This window comes from Podarcis tiliguerta (assembly GCF_965153285.1).
Source record: "Podarcis tiliguerta genome assembly, chromosome: 12".
NCBI lineage: Eukaryota > Metazoa > Chordata > Lepidosauria > Squamata > Lacertidae > Podarcis > Podarcis tiliguerta.
The window spans coordinates 41,701,887-41,719,797 of NC_139545.1; the positions used below are offsets into that span (position 1 = coordinate 41,701,887).

General features: G+C 40.2%; 1 long non-coding RNA gene across 3 annotated transcripts in view; it reads left to right on the forward strand.

Moving 5' to 3' along the window:
• LOC310661163 overlaps positions 1-17,453 on the forward strand; it is a 30,087-nt gene extending 12,634 nt beyond the window's left edge. For 2 of the 3 annotated variants that reach the window (XR_014503797.1, XR_014503799.1), the window contains exons 2-3: positions 5,862-5,943; positions 16,967-17,453. This is a non-coding gene — a long non-coding RNA (uncharacterized lncRNA). Of the gene's footprint in view, positions 1-5,861; positions 5,944-7,096; positions 7,525-16,966 lie in introns of those variants that run through there. The other variant, XR_014503798.1, reaches the window with a different exon arrangement.
• Positions 17,454-17,911: the final 458 nt, after the last annotated feature.

Consider the following 17,911-nt stretch of genomic DNA (forward strand, 5'->3'; position numbering starts at 1 on the left):
AACCCAACCCTATGTTGGTTCAGGCTGATGTTAGTACAAAGCATCTGGCTGTAGTGCAAAACATGTTAAGATTTCTGAAGCCCATGAGAAATAGCAATTCCTAATTGGAAGAAGTTGTGAGGAACACCATGCAACATATAAAACAGCAAACGACAAGAGGAGTTCAGTGCTACTGCTTCCAGCTTTGTGAGAACAGTTCTATCCTACATCAAGACCAGCAGCCAGCTCAGCGACATTTAAGCACAATCTGTTATAACAAAATAGAGAGAGGCACATGACTGGAAACTATGCAGATAAAAACATAAGAGCCAGAAGGAAGAGTTGAGTAGGCAGAACATATTTAACCTTGGCACATACTTACGCAATAAGGACATGTGTCTAGCTCATTCTACCTACCTATTATATTCATCTGTAACAGTATTTCTGTACCATCATATAAAAACTCAGGGTGATGAACAATGGTAAAACATCATCAAAAACAAAACAAATAATCATTAAACTGATTAACAAAAAAAGCAATTGTAAGAGGATGCCTGCTGGATCTCTGCTGGAAGTGTTCCTTAGCATGGGGCTACTAAATGCACAACTTCTAGTTGAAGCTAGTAGTGCCTCTGTAATAGGGAATCCCATGTAGATGAACACCCAATTTCCTCTATCATTCTGAGCATTGTCTGAGATTCTATAATATGCCACATCTAAGGCTAAGTATGTACAAATGAACCAAATGCACATTATTCCTTCATTTGTCATACCTTGGTAGACTCAACCCAATGATTATTAAATGACAAGGCTCAAGGAACTGATTAAAAGAACAATCAGATACTTCTTCTTAGTACAGAGGTTGGGAATTGGATCAAATGAGCTGTCTGGATCCTAACCTCCCTGATCTCCCACCAGCCAAGGCTGAGCAGTGCGTGGGACTGCCCACCTGTCAATTGCATGTCATGCGACCCATTTTCCTTTGTCTGCTTGGTTTCATATCAGTTTGGGCAAAGGCACAGCACTTTGCAAAAGCAAACAATCAGCGGATTGCTGGCGCTTGCAAGGCCCGGTGCCTTTGCAAGTGTGGATGACCACAGTGGTGCTTACAAAAGTGCAGTGCTTTTCAGCCATAGCAGATTGGCAGTGTCTGCAAACCCTGCTTTATCTGCCCCACACTATAGGGCAGTACAAAATGGCCTTGTGAGCCAAATGCAGAGGCCTGGTGAGCCTAACTAGTCTTGGGAGCCAAAGGTTGCCCACTGTTGCTTTAGTATACCACATCACTCAACTGTACCTCTTCCATACCCATCCCTGTAGTATGTGGCTTTGTTTATTTGGCTCCAATGAAGTGGAATTTCTGTGCTGTTTTTGCTCCCTGATCATAGCACAACATGTTCTCGCTTGTGTAGGTTATCTGTGGGAGGCCTTACATTTTGGGCAGCTGGTTGGACGAGCTGGTCTTCTGTTCTCTTCCAACACTGCATTTCTATGAACAATACCTTATTTTATTTTATTTTTCAGCTCTGTGTTTAGGGATTTTGTTTTGGTTCAGGTCCATCTCTGGTTTTGTCTTTGTATTTACAGTGCTCTATTGAAGAATGTTTGTACTCTGATTATAAAGCTACTTCCTGGAAACTTTATAATTCATCCTTAAAATACTGCCCTAAGGTAAATCATGTAATATAAAACTTAAAACTGCAGATGAAAAAAAATTAAGCATCTTGCCATTTAAACAATGTGTTTCAGCAACTTTGAAGTTTACCCTTTTCATGAACTTCCATAAACTCAGAAAGAAATCATTTCAGAATGAAGTTTGGCAAGTGATTAATCATGACAAGGGGCTTATTTATTTGGTGCTATTTTGAAAGAAAAACACAATAAATTAAAACCAGCCAAGATATTCACTTGTAGCAGAAAGATATGCAGTGTGGTGTTATATCAAAGAAATCACAGCAATAGTATTGGTCCCAAACAATGATTAGTGCTTGAAACCAAGTAAGGCCAATTGTCCATCTAGTCTGACTAGCATGTCTGCTCTGACTGGTTTTGGCTATCCAGGACCTTGGGCAGGGGTCTTTCTACCTAGGAAAGGCCAAATATTGAACCTGGGGAGTTCTGCATGCAGGGCATGATCCTCGACTTTGCTTCTAGTGCACTATTTTTAGCTGCACTGATAGAAGGAATAGTAACAGCAGTAGCATAGTACAGGAGACAACAATCTGTAATGGAACCTGTAATGTATCCTCTAAAATACAACCACTTTGGGATTAATTCAGTCATTTCCATTGGTTGTATCTTGGGCTGGGTTGAAAATGCCTTCCTTTCATGGGGCCATTTGTTTCCCACAAAAGTGCATTTTTGGAAACTTTCAGGCCAGTGGGGGCAACCATTTTTCCTTTTTAAAAAACAAATAAATTGAAATATACTCGGAGTCGGGAGTGGATTTTATGGTCTTTATTCAGCTCATAGTGGTGAGGAGGAATGGAATTTTCCCCAGAATGTCTGCTTTATATACATTATTTACACAACGGGCCCCACGTGATTGGCGAATTCCAGGATTCTCCTGTAGGCCAATCAGGTCACGGATTCACTTCCACCTGGAGCTGGATTAGGTGGCTCCTGTGGACCAATCAGACTGCTGCATTCTGAATCCTATTGTTCTAGGACCAATCAGACTGCTGCATTCTGAATCCTATTGTTCTAGGACCAATCAGACTGCTGCATTTTGGATCCTATTCAACTCAGTACATAACATAAATGAAAAGAATATCCATAGGAATGGCACTATACCATGATAGAGCATCATTCCTATTGGGCCATTCACAATTAGGAATGTTACCAGGTTGCTTCTGCTTATTGTAGTAGCTCCATTGTTCATGCAAATTTCTAGGTTTTCATCATTCTGTGGTCACCTGTAAACTTGGCTACTCCACATTCCCTTGATCCAGCCAACTGATGGGTTGTTTGGAACCATGGCTATTTTTTAAAAATAGTCATCTGTTACCCTGTCTGGATTTCTGTGTGGCAGCTTGTTCTGGAGAGTCACAAATACGGCAATCTATGCAGCATATGCATTTGTTGGTGTCACACTTTCCTGAGTTGGGGCACCTGTAGTTGTTGCAGTCAGGATACACAAGCAGAAATGGGGAAACCCACAAAACTGCAAATTTTAAAACAGCCTTGAAAGAATGTGTTCAGAATCTGAATTTAATGGGCTCCAACTGATTTGCAGTAACCAGAGTCAAAATCCCAAGACATCTTATTTGCTAGGTATTATTATGTTAAATGTTATATCCTGTACTTTCTTTAGAAAGATGGCATCTTTAGGGACTCTCAGTGACCCACCTTTAATACACATTTCTGGTTTTCACACACTTAGCATCAACAATAGTACAACATCGGGTGCTTCTAGACCATTCATTGCATTAATACTGGCGAGTTTCCACTTATTTCAATAGAGTTCAATGACATTGCAATGCTGCAAGGCCTCTTTATACTCCAATGGCAAAATTGCCATTTGACTTCACAGGGAGCAAGAGCAGGCCCTGGATAATTAGATAATTAACTTAGATAATTAGCTTGTTATTATCAACTTCTTTTGTGCTTGCTAAGGAAATTAAATATTAGTGTTTGTTTCAACAAGGCAAGCTTTATAACTTAAAGAGGCAGCTGGTCTGTTTTAAGTGTTCATCTTTCTTCGAAGATACAAAAACATAAAATATAACAAGAAGTGTGGTTTTTTTAATAAAAAAAATAATGTAAGAAGCAAAGGACTGCTCACTTTAAGTTTGACTTTCGTTGGCCTGACAAGAAAATAAATGTTCCACCCATCTAATCTACCTGCTTTGTACATTTATATACTTACACTGAACCATTATTGAACATTATAACTCCTACTACCTACATTCTACATTTTACATAATAATGCTAGAAGGGATACAGCCTTATTAGGAAAATGGAAGCTATCATCATGATTCGGCATGTTTTAATGCATCCCCTTCAGCCTGAACACAGCAATCACCGTAAACAAGCGGTTGTACTGCATTCATTACAGATCATCTCCCCTTTCTCTGAGTCATATTTCATCTTCTTCAATAGGTGTTCTCCATCATAATTTTGCCTGTCACTTATTACAGTTGATGTTAAATGGCTTTTCAGCTAAATGCTTGTTTGTGTTATTTATTAACTAGAGTATGTTTGCAGCGGTATATTTTATGAAAGTCAGACAAGATGTGTAAGCCCACTTTTAAAATGCTGGGAACTGGCATTGTGCGGAGGTGAGGGGCCCACTCCTGAGGACCCACAGAACCAGAAGGATTCTGGCACATTCTGAAAGGTTGTGCACCAGTTGGCAAGAGCAGTTGTGTTGTGGCCCTGGGGAACACCTGGAGTGGATGGTCGACTGGATGGTTGTTGTGGACTTGTTGCTGCTGTTGCCTTTTTGTATCTTTATTTTAGATCTTGTGATTTGTGTGGAAATTGTTCAGTTTGGTTCTGTGTTTTTAAGTATTTTATTTATTGTTTGTGACTCCTTTCGTCATGTTGTAGCTATGAATTCTTTTCATGTTGTAAGCCACTTGAGCATGGTTTGAGCTGTGGAAAGGCAACATACAAATAAAATTATGCATGCATGTGCACTGCAAAGTTTGGAGAAGTGAAAATTTTGAAGAATGGTCGTGCTTTGTTTCATAGGGTGCAAATTAGGCAGGTTTTGCAATTTTTTTTATTAAGGATTTTCTTGTTTTACAGAAGTAAGTGTAATGCCTCGTATTTCCCCCCACCATGTAACATTTTTACAAATCCATTTCATTTGTTGAGGCATTAGGGGGAGAAGAAAAAGAAAGAAAAAAGAAAGGGGGGGTGGAGAGAGGGAAGATGGATGGGGGTGGGGTCGTGTGGCGGTGTTTCTATTATGTTTAATGTATGTAGAGTTTGGTGTCAGCGTTGCTTGTGTTGTTCACTTGTGTTCCTTTGGTGGTGAGAGAGGTTGGGGTTGGCCTAGGGTGTGATTGTTTGCTTGTGATTGGCTGTGGTGATCTTTGTTTTCATGTGTGAGTGAGGTGGGTAGGTGTTTTGGATCAGGTTAGCCATATTGATTTGTATGCTGTTGGTGGATTATTGTCATTGTCCTGTTGGGCTGTGTATGTGATAAAGGGGAGCCATACTGGGGTGAAGGCGTCTTCTTCTGTTAGTCCCCGTGTCAGTTTCAGTTTATTAGTTAATTTTTCTAGTAGGGCTGTTTCCCATACTATTTGGTACCATTGCTCCATGCTTACTCCTGACAGGTCTCTCCAGTGTCTGGCTATGATGCTTCTGGCTGCTGAGAGTATTTAAATGTGAACTGAATTGAATTTCTTTGCCAGCCCTAGTGGGGGAGGACAGAATAGCCTGATTTTTTTTCCTCCTACTGATGTATTAACAGTGTTAGGTTTCCCTTTTGTTTTTGTATGATGTACTTTATGTTTTCTAATGACCGTTAGCTGCCTTGAGCAAATTTCAAAAGGTGGAGCACAAATGTTTTTAACAACAGTAAGAATCCCTTGTGCTGTAGGTTATTCTTAGAATATGTTAAGATAGTAATATGATTCCTTCTGAGCTTTAAAAAAAATGAGCTGGAAATTGATATGCACAAGTCTTCTTATTTTCAATTCATATAACTCAGTGTCTTTGCAAAATCTTCTGGCAATGACTTCTATAAATAAATTGTGTGCGTTTCATGACGGAGCATTTCTTTTTGCTTGTCCTGAGCTTACTGACGATAAATTTCACAGGACAACTATGGGCTCTTGAGTTCTGAGATAAAGTGAATGAAAGACAGGGGACCATTTCTCTCTACTTAGTTGTTTCTTTTTTATAACCCTGTATCTTGTCCTTCACAGCTAAAAGAAGGCGTGGAGGTGAAAGCTCCAGTTCTCGTTCCAGAGTGGAAGTTAGATGTGGGAGGACTGGAGAAGAGAGAAGGTGGGCTTTAGCAGTGGTATGCTTCTTTATATGTAATTTTTTAAACACATTTCCCCCCTGTGACAAGTCATTTGCATCCTTGGATTCATGATGTCTGGGATAATTAAGAACTGATTTCATAGGGATCACTCAGGTTGCCATAGCAGCTGAAACTTACTCCTTTTGTGAAAATGTTACAAGCCCCTTGACTCTTGTTTACCATGTAACCAGACACATTATTAGCTTAATGAAGGAGCTCTTCAAGTGGCTCTTTCCAAATTTGTAAGTTATCTGTCCAACAAGTAGATTGCTGCTGTGCGCTGCGTTATTCACAGGGGCCATCTGGACAGCATTCGAAAAGGCTACATATCCATTGCCAGCCAACATCTTATTTGCTGCGGAAAAAAACCCCAAATGAAAACCAATGGTTCTCCCTAAATGTGCTCTGTGATGTTGGCTTTTATATTTCAACTGCTTCCTTGGCTTTACATCGTTGCAATTCTTTTTCTAAAAAAAAAATTCTAAAGGTTTAAAATTATAAATGCTGCCCTCTCTTAATGACTGAAAACTGGATAGTCATACGCCACTGACTATTCCAGAATTCTGTTCCAGTTCTAATTATTAGCTGTTGTTTGTGCATCCCGGAGAGAGCTGTAGAATCCCTGCCATTTGTGCATTGTTTTTGAGACTGCCATCTTGGCTCGCTCTTCAAGGATCATGTAAACAGCTACTTGCTCCTCTGTCTTTGCATTGTATCGTGTCAAAAGAGAAAAAAAAGATCTGTTTGTCAGAACACAATGTGCAAGTGAGCACATTTTAAAAATGTAGATAGAGGATTTGATATAGCAATTGTGGCTCACAGTGCTGTGTGGCCCCACCTCACCCCCAAAAGTGTGTATGTGTGTGTGTGTTATAGTTTGGTTCCATGCAGCCAGAAGGCAGTTTGCTTTACTTTAGGCAGAAGTTATTGCATGACTATAGGGACTGAATCACATCAAAGTGCTTATAAGATGGTGGTGGTAATGAGTTGTATCCAGTTTGTGCCCTCCTATGAGGATGAGGGCTTTTGATTTGGCAGAATCCAAATATTCCAGAAAGGATTTCTGGGGGGAGGGGCTGGGGGCTGCAGTTAAGAAGGAATTGGCAAATATCTGCTCCTTTCCTATTCCATTAGCAAATAGGTTCCAATGGAGAAACAGCACAAGGAACACCTGTTGGGTCTGTCCAATATACACAACAAAGTGTTATGCCTGATTTCTATGGAACCCAAGGCTGTGGCTATGGGAGAAGCAAGATCCTCTTGGAGTGTTAATGCTGTGAACCCCTCCATCATAGGCTCGGATTCTGAAGAAAACATGAACCCTGAGTAAGTGCCTGGAACCCCTGAAATCTTGAACCGTTTAGAGACTGGGGTGGCATGCAATAATGCATTAAATTATTCCTTTTGCTGTGATAGCAATATGCAAAATGTTGATAATACTATAATAGAAAATAAACTATGAATGAATGTTTAATTTTAAAAAAGTTTTTTCTGTGTCTAAGTAGACATCATCTTGCCGACAAAGGTCCTATAGTTAAAGCTATGGTTTTCCCAGTAGTGCTGTATGGAAGTGATAGCTGGACCATAGAGAAGGCTGATTGCCGAAGAATTGATGCTTTTGAATTATGGTGTTGGAGGAGACTCTTGAGAGCCCCATGGACTGCAAGAAGATCAAACCTATCCATTCTTAAGGAAATCAGCCCTGAGTGCTCACGGGAAGGACAGATCGTGAAGCTGAGGCTCCAATACTTTGGCCACCTCATGAGAAGAGAAGACTCCCTGGAAAAGACCCTGATGTTGGGAAAGATGGAGGGCACAAGGAGAAGGGGACGATAGAGGACGAGATGGTTGGACAGTGTTCTTGAAGCTACCAGCATGAGTTTGAGCAAACTGCGGGAGGCAGTGGAAGACAGAAGTGCCTGGCGTGCTCTGGTCCATGGGGTCACGAAGAGTCAGACACGGCTGAATGACTAAACAACAACAACATTGGCTAGTAATGCTGTATAGCAACAATGTTCTTATATCTGAATGACAATCTAGAAAGCCCAGACCTGGTAGAGAATCACACACATTCTATGTGTAAATAATGTCTTCCCTGTGGCAAAAATAATTATTATATTATTCCCTCATATGATTGTTCTTGTCAAAGACTGCATTATACCGTGTGGGTCTTTTCCTGAGTGAAGGTTCTTCAGCCATAATATTTAACCTATTGCCTTACTGACCTCCAAATGAGAGTGCTGTCAGCCATAATCAGCTTCTCTTTCAGGAAAAAGGGTATTACAAACTTTGGCAAGAAATAGTCCCTTAGTGGGAAAAGATACGGTTTGCTTTACATTTATTTACCGAAGCAGATTTATTGATTTAGGGGGACTTTTCTCTAACTCACTATATCATGGGTAAACAATAAAAGATTCCATCAGCTACGTTTGCACAGCAACTGTACTCAGACAAAAGCATGTGAAATTGCACGTGCAAGAGGAAATGGGATTGCAGCTCCTGGTTCTACCTGACCTCTGTATTTTGGAACAGCATGTATGTGCCTCCAAGCTGTACAGGTTCGGATCTGCACATGCAACTTGTCATGCACAGGCTTTGTGTAGAAGACCCCCCCCCCTATAAATACATAGAAATTGGGGGTGGTTTGCATGTTGATTCAACACACATCTCTTGTGTAAACAGCATTTTTGAGTGACACATGGGCATTATTAAAATCCTGATACGCTGAGCAGGGCTGGTGCCAGACTTCAGGGGCCTCCTGGCAGGGTGCTGAAGACCCCCACCCCCATAGCTAGGGCAGGATCCCTGCTTGCCACTGCACACAGGAATGGTAATGTTCCCTTTTCCTGGATCACAACCACCCCACCCACAATCGTTCTCCCCTGTCCCCATGCACCCCATAAATCTGTTCTGGGTTTCCCACTAACCTCTGGGTCCCTTCCAACTCTACAATTCTGTGATTCTATACTGATGGACACTGAAAACATATATAGTCACTTTAAACCATATACATCCTTGTCCACGCATGGTGCTGCATTTCTAATACCTTTCACATTTTGATTTGCAAGCTGTAGACTTGTAAACAATTCATTTAGTACCAAAGGGCACGTTATGGGTGGTTCTTTTAGTACTGTTGCAATCTGGAAGACATTTTTACACAGTTGGTTAATATCTGTAGCATCCCTTGTGTACTGCAATAGCAATGTTTATATTCAGGAATCATGTGGCACAGGAAGATGGCAGAGATACTTTCTGTGGGTGGTATCCAACTACGTTTTTGCACTGTTGAAAGATGTTTCATGGAAGGCCTCTCCAGCGAAATCATTCTGCATCTGCAGTGCCACCACTGAGAAGGCTCGGCTCAGTGCCCTTACAAAATGGATCTCTAAATAATGGGATTAAAAGCACTGAATGACAGATACAGGGGGCTCTAAGAGTAGATGGTATTCTCTAAAGAACACTGGATCTGGATTCAGACCATTTAGAAATTATAGGGAAGGATTTTATGGGTAAAGGGCCTAACGGGTCATAATTCTCGGTAGTGGCGCCCTTCCTGTGGAATGCCCTCCCTTCAGATGTCAAGGAGATAAAGAATTACACAACTTTTAGAATACATTTGAAGGCAGGTCTGTATCAGGAAGTTTTTAACGCTTGATGTTTTATGTTTTAATTATTATTAGTTCCTCAGTTTGTAATCTATTTTTGAGCTTGACGATTTAGACTCTGCACGTAGTTAGAATTTTATTTTAGAGGACTATAGGCCCCGATATAGCCAGCGTTTTTGTGAGTTGCCAAGTTACACTGTTTAATGCTGGAGATATACCAGTCTAAAAGACCAAAACTAACACATTTTGATTCACACTATAGCAATTGTCCTAGTTTCCATAGTTGTTACTCTAAGTGTTGTCTCAACATGAAAAACTAGGTTTTTCTCATGAAAGCAGGCTATCTTTCAAGACAGTTTAACATATATAAACAAAATCTGTTGCAATAACTGTGAAATCATTTGCATTCATAATTATAGTTGCTTTTCTCATAAATTGCAATCATATCCAAGAACACATTCAAAAATAGAAATACATTATTTATGCTTTATTGTTCAAAATGGGTTTCTGTTTTATGAAGCTGCAAAGATAAGGAATTAATTTTACTCAAAACAAGAAACCTGAAATATCATGATCTGGCAAGGTGATGACAGATCAGAATAATTATTACCGTAGCTCTTTCTGAGAGCCATAGAAGTTAGGCACCTTTGAGATCAGTTTCACTGTGAAAGAAAGGAAGGAAAAACTCACCTAGAAATAAAACCATGCTGTATATACATTGGATGGCATTATTCCAGTTGAGGGCCTCTACTGCACCAAAACATTTGAATTTTTTATAAGGTTTTACATTTTTGATGAAAATATCTTTCTGCAGAACTGTTTCTAGATTCAAAAATATGTCTGTCAGAGAAATATTCAGATCTGTGGTTTTATAAAAAGCTCTTAGAAATGATGAAGGATATTTGGTTGATCAAAAAGTCCAAGCTGTTTTATATTGCTCAGGGAAAATAAAACCAATTAAGCAAAAGGGAGACCAAAGATTTTCTTCTTCTTCTAAAAAAAGTCCACCTTTCTGCGTCACTCCTGTCATGTTTTCAACTATTCTTTGTACTCCCTTTGTCTGCATGGAAAATGAAATATTTTCCATTTCGTACGAATGTGGAATGATATCTAAGCATCATTAATCCAAGGTTATTTCAGAAACACCCTGAATGCTCAGCAAGTTTGTCTCAGTTGAATCCATACAACTGATGTGTATTTCACTTCTAGGCATAATGCCATTAGATGTCCCCCCCCATTCACTTTTACCCTCACTTAACTTACCCCACCTGTGGCTACTTTGAAAAATGTGTGTCATCTAGGACAAATGGATTTATTCAGTATATTAAAAAATATGAGTTACAGAATCATCATATATTTATTAGAAACAAGCACAATAAATGTTGACAACAATGTCAGAATGATGTTTTCTCTAGAAACGGGATAAAATATAAGGCAATCCCAGAATTAAACATTTATGGTTATGAAATTCATTTGTGAAGAGGAAGGTGAGCACTACCAAGGTTACATTCACACAGCAGTCTGAGCTCTCACATTATTTAAAAGCCAAGCAGAAGTTTAGCGCTCATTTCTGTGTTACTTGTTTCCAGAGAAAAAAAATGTTTGCAACACCATTAACCCAGAAAATTGGAGTAAAGTTTCAGAATCTGCGGTGGCAGATTTTTTTTCCTGCTGTTTCCCTTCTGTGGGGGGTGGGACAGAAGTGTGGATGAGCAGTGACATTGTCCAATGATGTTTGATGCTGTGTCACACCATGCCCACTTTTGTGAATGAAATGCAAGCCACAGTTCTGCAGTGCAACAAGCACTGCAGCCTGAAAAATGGGACAGAAGTAACCAGGAAAGCTAACACTGTATTAAACTAAAACTTTGCACAAATGGCCTCTTGAAAATCTGTGGCCTATTTGTGGACAGCAAAATTGGGGGATCATTTCATGAATTTATCCAGGGGGAGGATAAATTCTCCAACAGATTCTCAGTGGTGGGGTTCACCACAAGCACCACCAACAGCACAACTCCAGTCTTTTTTAGGGAAGCTTCCCTGTTTAGGGAAGCTTTTAATATCTGATAGACTATTGTATTTTAATATTTTGTTGGAAGCCGCCCAGAGTGGCCGGGAAAATGCAGCCAGATGGGTGGGGTATAAATAATAAAAAAAATTATATTATTATTATTTCCAAAAGCCCCCCCCCCCCCTGCTGTTGAAACTTGCAGCAGCAGCAGCAACTTTACTGATAGTCTGTTCACTGTTTGTATAGTGCAATTCCACTGCCCTGTAGGGATGCGAGGAATGGTGATCACCATACATATATACAAATGATGGAGGATATACGGGGGAAATACTATTTTTCAGGGTAGGGGTGGGGAAGTGAGAACATTAAAAACCTCAGAGATTTTCTCATAAACATGCCACATTTAAAGGACATGGCATGCATCCATCAGTTAGCAACTGTGTTGAGGTGGTGGATCTAACCTCCCACCACAAGATGTTGCCCTGTCAAAATTAGCTCATCCCTGAGGTACATGTGATGAACTGCACACAGTCCTCATAAAGTGTGAGGTAGGTCCCTCATCTGAGCCACCTGCAAATCTGCTAGTTCTTGCATTTATTACTTATTAAGATTTCTTCCCCACCCTTCACCCTGTGGAAGCTGGCCCATTAGGAAAAAATACCCTCTTCAACCTACCTGTGTTACAAAACCATCCAAAAAGGTTGTTGTTCCTCTTCCTGGTTTGTTTCAGTTGCTTTTGTAGAGCTCGGCAGGGAGGAGAATAGAGACAAAATTAGAAAGAGTTGGCTCTGCTTGTCACTGGCTCTACCTATTTTGAGATTACTTGTTTTCTGCCTCACCATTCCCACGGGGCACCAGCCACCATTGCCTTCACCTTAAGATTTCAGGGCGCATTACGACAAAAGAATATAAGAATATAAAACCAGGTAAAGCCACCACAAATGGAACAGAACAATATAAATTCAGCAAAGAAGGTGGGCTCCATGAAAGAAATACATTTGAGTGCCAAAGGCCAGGGTAAAGAAGTGTGTCTTCTGTCAAATAGTAGACACATCTCTGTTCCATAATTGAGGGGCCACCACAGAGAAAGCCCTCCTCTGGACTGCCATTCCCTGTGCTTCCCTGAGGGAGCTGGAACTCTTAAGACATTTGGATAGCGGCCCTGATCACAAATTGTTCCAGCCTCGTGAATGTCCTGCTATCCCCCCACTCCTCTGCCAAGGTGGACCTTTCAGACACATCTCTGCTCCCTGTATCTTGATAGCATCTTCTGTGTCCACTCTGGTCCTTCTGCTAAAGTGGTGATGAAAAAGAAAACAAACAAACATTTGGCCATCGGAGCTCACTTAAATCAGACAACCAAAGCAGTACCCACCTAGAAGAAGGAACACCTCATAGAAGATACAATATTCTAATCCAAAAGGAAATCAGGACTAGCAGATTAAAATTCTCTTTAATCCCTGTACAGACAGCTAAATCAAAGCCAGGTATGTTTCTCATAAACTGATCAAATTAACACTATCTTGGGCAAGGTCCTGGGTCTTGTTAATTCCAAACCTGTGAGCAATAGTCTGCAATAAGTGTTGGAAACAGAGTACTTGCCTAGATGGACCTTTGTTCTGATCCGGTAGGATTCTTCTTATGGCCTCACAACACTCTGGCAAACAAGTTCTAATTCATTAGGGTTGCAATCTAATGTGACATGCAGACATGGCACTCCTCCAGCAGGTAAAGTAACAACCCCATATGCTTGTTCTTCCCAGGGTTGAGTAATGGTTTAGTTGGATGTGACCCAGTTCTGACAGATCACATCTCTGCTGGTAGCAACAACTCTGTGTCATGTCCTTCAGTACGCAGAACCTAATAATGCTCGTGACAGATGGCTGGCAGTACTGTAAGTGTGTGACTGAGCCATCCTGAAATCTATATATATGTTAATGTTGATTGAAAAAGTTTGGGGCTTTTCTCACTCTGGATTTATTAATTCTAACTGTGCTTGGAGGGGAGAAAGTGGTGAAATTATTTATGAGAGAAGCTGTTCATTTGAGTTTTGTAATCAAATATATTGAAGGCCTGGATGAACACCTACTGTTCCTGTTTCTTATTTAGATACCACTTTTAATTTGCAAAAGTGCATTAAAGGCTTTATTTGGTTTGTCCTCTAAGGTAGGTCATAATAATCCCCATTTTATAGATTGGGAACTGAGGCCAAAACACAAGAGGCTGTACTATGTGATGGTAAAGATAGGTTTTCAACCCAGGTTTCTGTTTCAAATTAAACTCTATATGTAGTGGGCCATATCATTAGAAATGAATCATTTTCTATTTAGATTAGACCCCTGGGCAGCAAAACTGGTTTGACTTTGAAATAATCACAGTTTCTCTAATTAGCATTGCAACGGATATACATACATAGTTTGGAAAGCAAAGAATCAATTATGCTTAATGAAAAAGTGGTAGAAACACACACACACACACACACACACACACACAGAGAGAGAGAGAGAGAGATGGGGAAGTTTGCAAGGCAATTGCATTACTATTGATGTCCTTCAGTTCTAATATTTTTATCTATAGAATAGAATAGAATAGAATAGAATAGAATAGAATAGAAATTTATTTGTCATTGTCCGTATGTACACAGTATACACAACAACGAAAATCAAACACCCACCCAAAGACCGGCTTCACATACACATTTGCACGTACCTCCAACACTCTCATCCCAACACTCTCATCCCATTCAGACATAATCTATAAAACATACATAATCCAGAATATAACATGACCTATTAAAAGCATAACATGACCTAAACCCTATCTCATTCCTTCCTACTCCCTGCTTGCTATTTCTTACAACTGGCCCTGAGATCATTATTTAGTGCAATCAGAGCTCTTGGATAGAAACTATTCAGAAGGCGTGTGGTTCGTGTTTTCATTGTCCTATATCTTCTGCCCGAAGGCAACAGTTCAAAGAAGTTGTGAGCAGGATGGGTGGGATCTCTCAGGATATTGTGTGACTTTTTCAAAGTGCGAGACGTGAAGATCTCATCCAGGGTTGGTAGCTGGAGCCCTATAACATTCTGGGCGATTTTTGTTATTCTCAGTAAAGCTTTTTTATCCGTTTCAGAGCTGCTTCCATACCACGATAATATACTATAGGTTAAGACACTCTCGATGGTACTGTGATAATAGGACAGGAGTAGGTGCTGAGATAGATTCAGTCCCCTGAGCATTCTCAGGAAATACAACCTCCCCTGCACCTTCCTCACAACCATGTTAATATTTGCAGTCCATGAGAGGTCCTCAGAGATATAAATGCCCAGGTATTTAAAACTACCAACCCTCTCCACCTCCTCGCCATTTATGTGCAATGGTAAAAATACACTTTTCTTTCTCCTGAAATCAACTATGAGTTCTTTGGTTTTTTTGGTGTTAAGCATAAGATTGTTTTCTTTACACCATTGAATTAACCCCTGTACTTCTTTCCTATAAGCAGTCTCATCGTTCTCACTAATGAGCCCCACCACTGTTGTATCATCCGCAAATTTGATGATTGTGTTGGACTTATACAGTGGGGTACAATCAGATGTGTACAGGGAATAGAGAAAGGGACTTAGCACACAGCCCTGAGGAGCTCCTGTGCCTAATACTAGAGTAGAAGAATAGTAAGGTCCCATTCTCACTGTCTGTGGCCTGTCAGTCAGGAAATTCCTTACCCACAGACAGATCTTCTGATGTATACCCAGACAGATCTTCTGATGTATAATAGGTGGTGGACTCAAAACTACAGAAATTTGGGCTCTTAGCTGAGAAATAATGGAAATTTTATTTTTGTTCCTATAAAGCCAGTGTTGGAAGCATAAGATGTTGTAAGAGTTGAGATGCTTCAGTGCTCTGGCTTTGACACACAGTACTGTGCTGGAGGCTGCAGGCTCTGTGTAACAGACAACAAATTTGGAGTCTGTTAAGAGTAATGGGGGAAGCCACTTGCAGAACCAAAGGCTCCTCCTAATGCACAGCTACCATCCTCTTGTTTAATTCTGCTGTCTGTTGGTTCAAAAATTTTGTAGGTGAGATCACTTTTCTCTGGTAGCTAATATCTAACCCACTTTGAGACCTTTTGAGTCCAAATTTAGTCTCAAATCTGTGAGAAAGGAAAGTTGGAACAGTATGTGTTTGTGTGTGGGGGAATCCTATCCCTTCAGTAAGGCGATGCACAATTAATGAAGGAAAAAACCCCCTTTTCTTGCAATGTACTCTCGACAAGCTGCCTTTTCCAGGCAACTGAGGGACAGTAAAGAACTATTCTAAGTTCTGATGCACAGTAAGATTGCAGCTTGCCAGATACCAGAAGGTACCTTTAAAAAACAGGCTGAATAAAATATGGCAAGTTGTGGATCTCACCATATGTTGGAACATTAAGAACTGTGGACTGACACCCCACATTATGCAGAAAAGTTCACCCCCCCAGTTACAAAACAATCGTTCACATGGTGACCTATGTCAGTCATGGAACTGAAAACTGATGAGCTGTTACACTGCTTACTATTTTCAAGGATTTTAGTGGATTTCTCAAAGCCAATCCATTGTTATATTTAGAAGCGAATTGTGAGCAAATATCTCCCCCTCTGAACAATGCCAAAAAGCTTACAGGGAGGAGAGTTAATATGGCTCAAACTACAAACAAGCAGAAAATAACATTGCAATTGTAATCACCAAATTACATTGCTAAGTAGCAACCCCACACATCTGCAGTCAAAATTCTTATAACCAGCCAAAGTAGTTTAACGTAACTCGGGTGAAATTGGGGGTTGGGAAGAAGGGTGGTCTGTTGAGTCTGGCACCAAGCTATTAAATTTCCACATAGTTTGACAAAAGTTACTTGGGTCAGGTGAATACAACTTCACCAGCATTTTGAGGTCAGTCAAAAAAGATTCAAAACAGCATTCTAAATGGCTTCCTAATGGCCTGTAGCTGCAAATGTCCGGCCAAACTTTAAGATTGCGCTTTCAGTATATTCTGTTCCCAGAAGCTACTGAAGATCTGAAAAGAGTCCACATCACATGCCTCTTGAAGAAAAAGAGCCAAATGGGGCATTTTGTCATCTTTCCGAAACGTGCTACTATCACCTCTCCCTTGACCAACTTGCTGTTATCTATGTATTCATCTTAGCAATGTCCTCATCCCACAGAGATGTTACACCATCTGGGCCTGATGAAAAGAAGACACAGAGCTGCATCTCATCATGGCTCGACTGACGTGTCAGCCCAAATTGTTTCACTGCTCTGTTCTGCTTGCAAAATCTCTCTCTCTTTCTTTCTCTCTCTCTCTATCTCTCCACTCTGCAGACTCCAATTGTTAAAAACTTTCTTCTTTGATCTCTAGGACACGAAAGAGCAGAAACTCTGCAGCGCTAATATTGCTTGTCACTACCAAGAAAATCGAATATCCAAGGCTGCAGATTGACTACAGAAAATTAACTTGGACATTGCAGGGAAACTCTTGGTCTTTTGAAGTTGATGGAAAAGTTACAGCTGCCTTCTGCAGTAGACAGGTTCAGCTCCTTGCTCCATACCTTTGATAGGAAAAAGCAATCAACAATCTTTATTTCATTTCAGAGCTAGCTTTTCTTTGTTGGTCATCATGTCTAGAATAGGGACAAAGTAGCCACTGAACATACCTAGGGTCAAGCACAATACTCTTTTCCCCAGACATTGCAACGGATACACCAGAACTTGTTGGGAATAGGTATGGAGGAGAAATTCAATTCAGTATGCATTTAAAGCTGTATCTAATATATCATGTTTGCATTTTCCAAAATAACATGCAAACTGAAACACATGTATCCTAATTTGCACTTATCCTAATTTTCCAATGCTGTTCTTGAAGTAAATAATGCTTACAAAAATGTAAATATATTAGGGGAACTGGGCATAAAAATGAAGTTATTCACAAAAGCAGCATACAAATGTGTGTTATATTAGAGGAAATCCCTTGCAAAAACGTGTACATTTGTCAAAACTGCACATTAAAAATTGTTTATTGGGAGAAATTCACATTGAAATTAGAATTATTATTATTTTTAAAAAAATCACCACAAAATGTAAACTGGACCTAAGATTGGAAAAATGAGAAACTGAGAGAACTGAGATTAACAGATCCTTCCACCTCTAGTTGGAAGTCGCAACAACATCAGGAGTACCACAGATTCTGCATTCTTGCTCTAGACATTTGGGCTCCCCAATCACTTTCTTACCTTTTGCTCCAGTTGAAAGTAAGCTGGAGATGGTTGAGAAACTTGTGACATGGTTGCTAGACAACTGCAATATT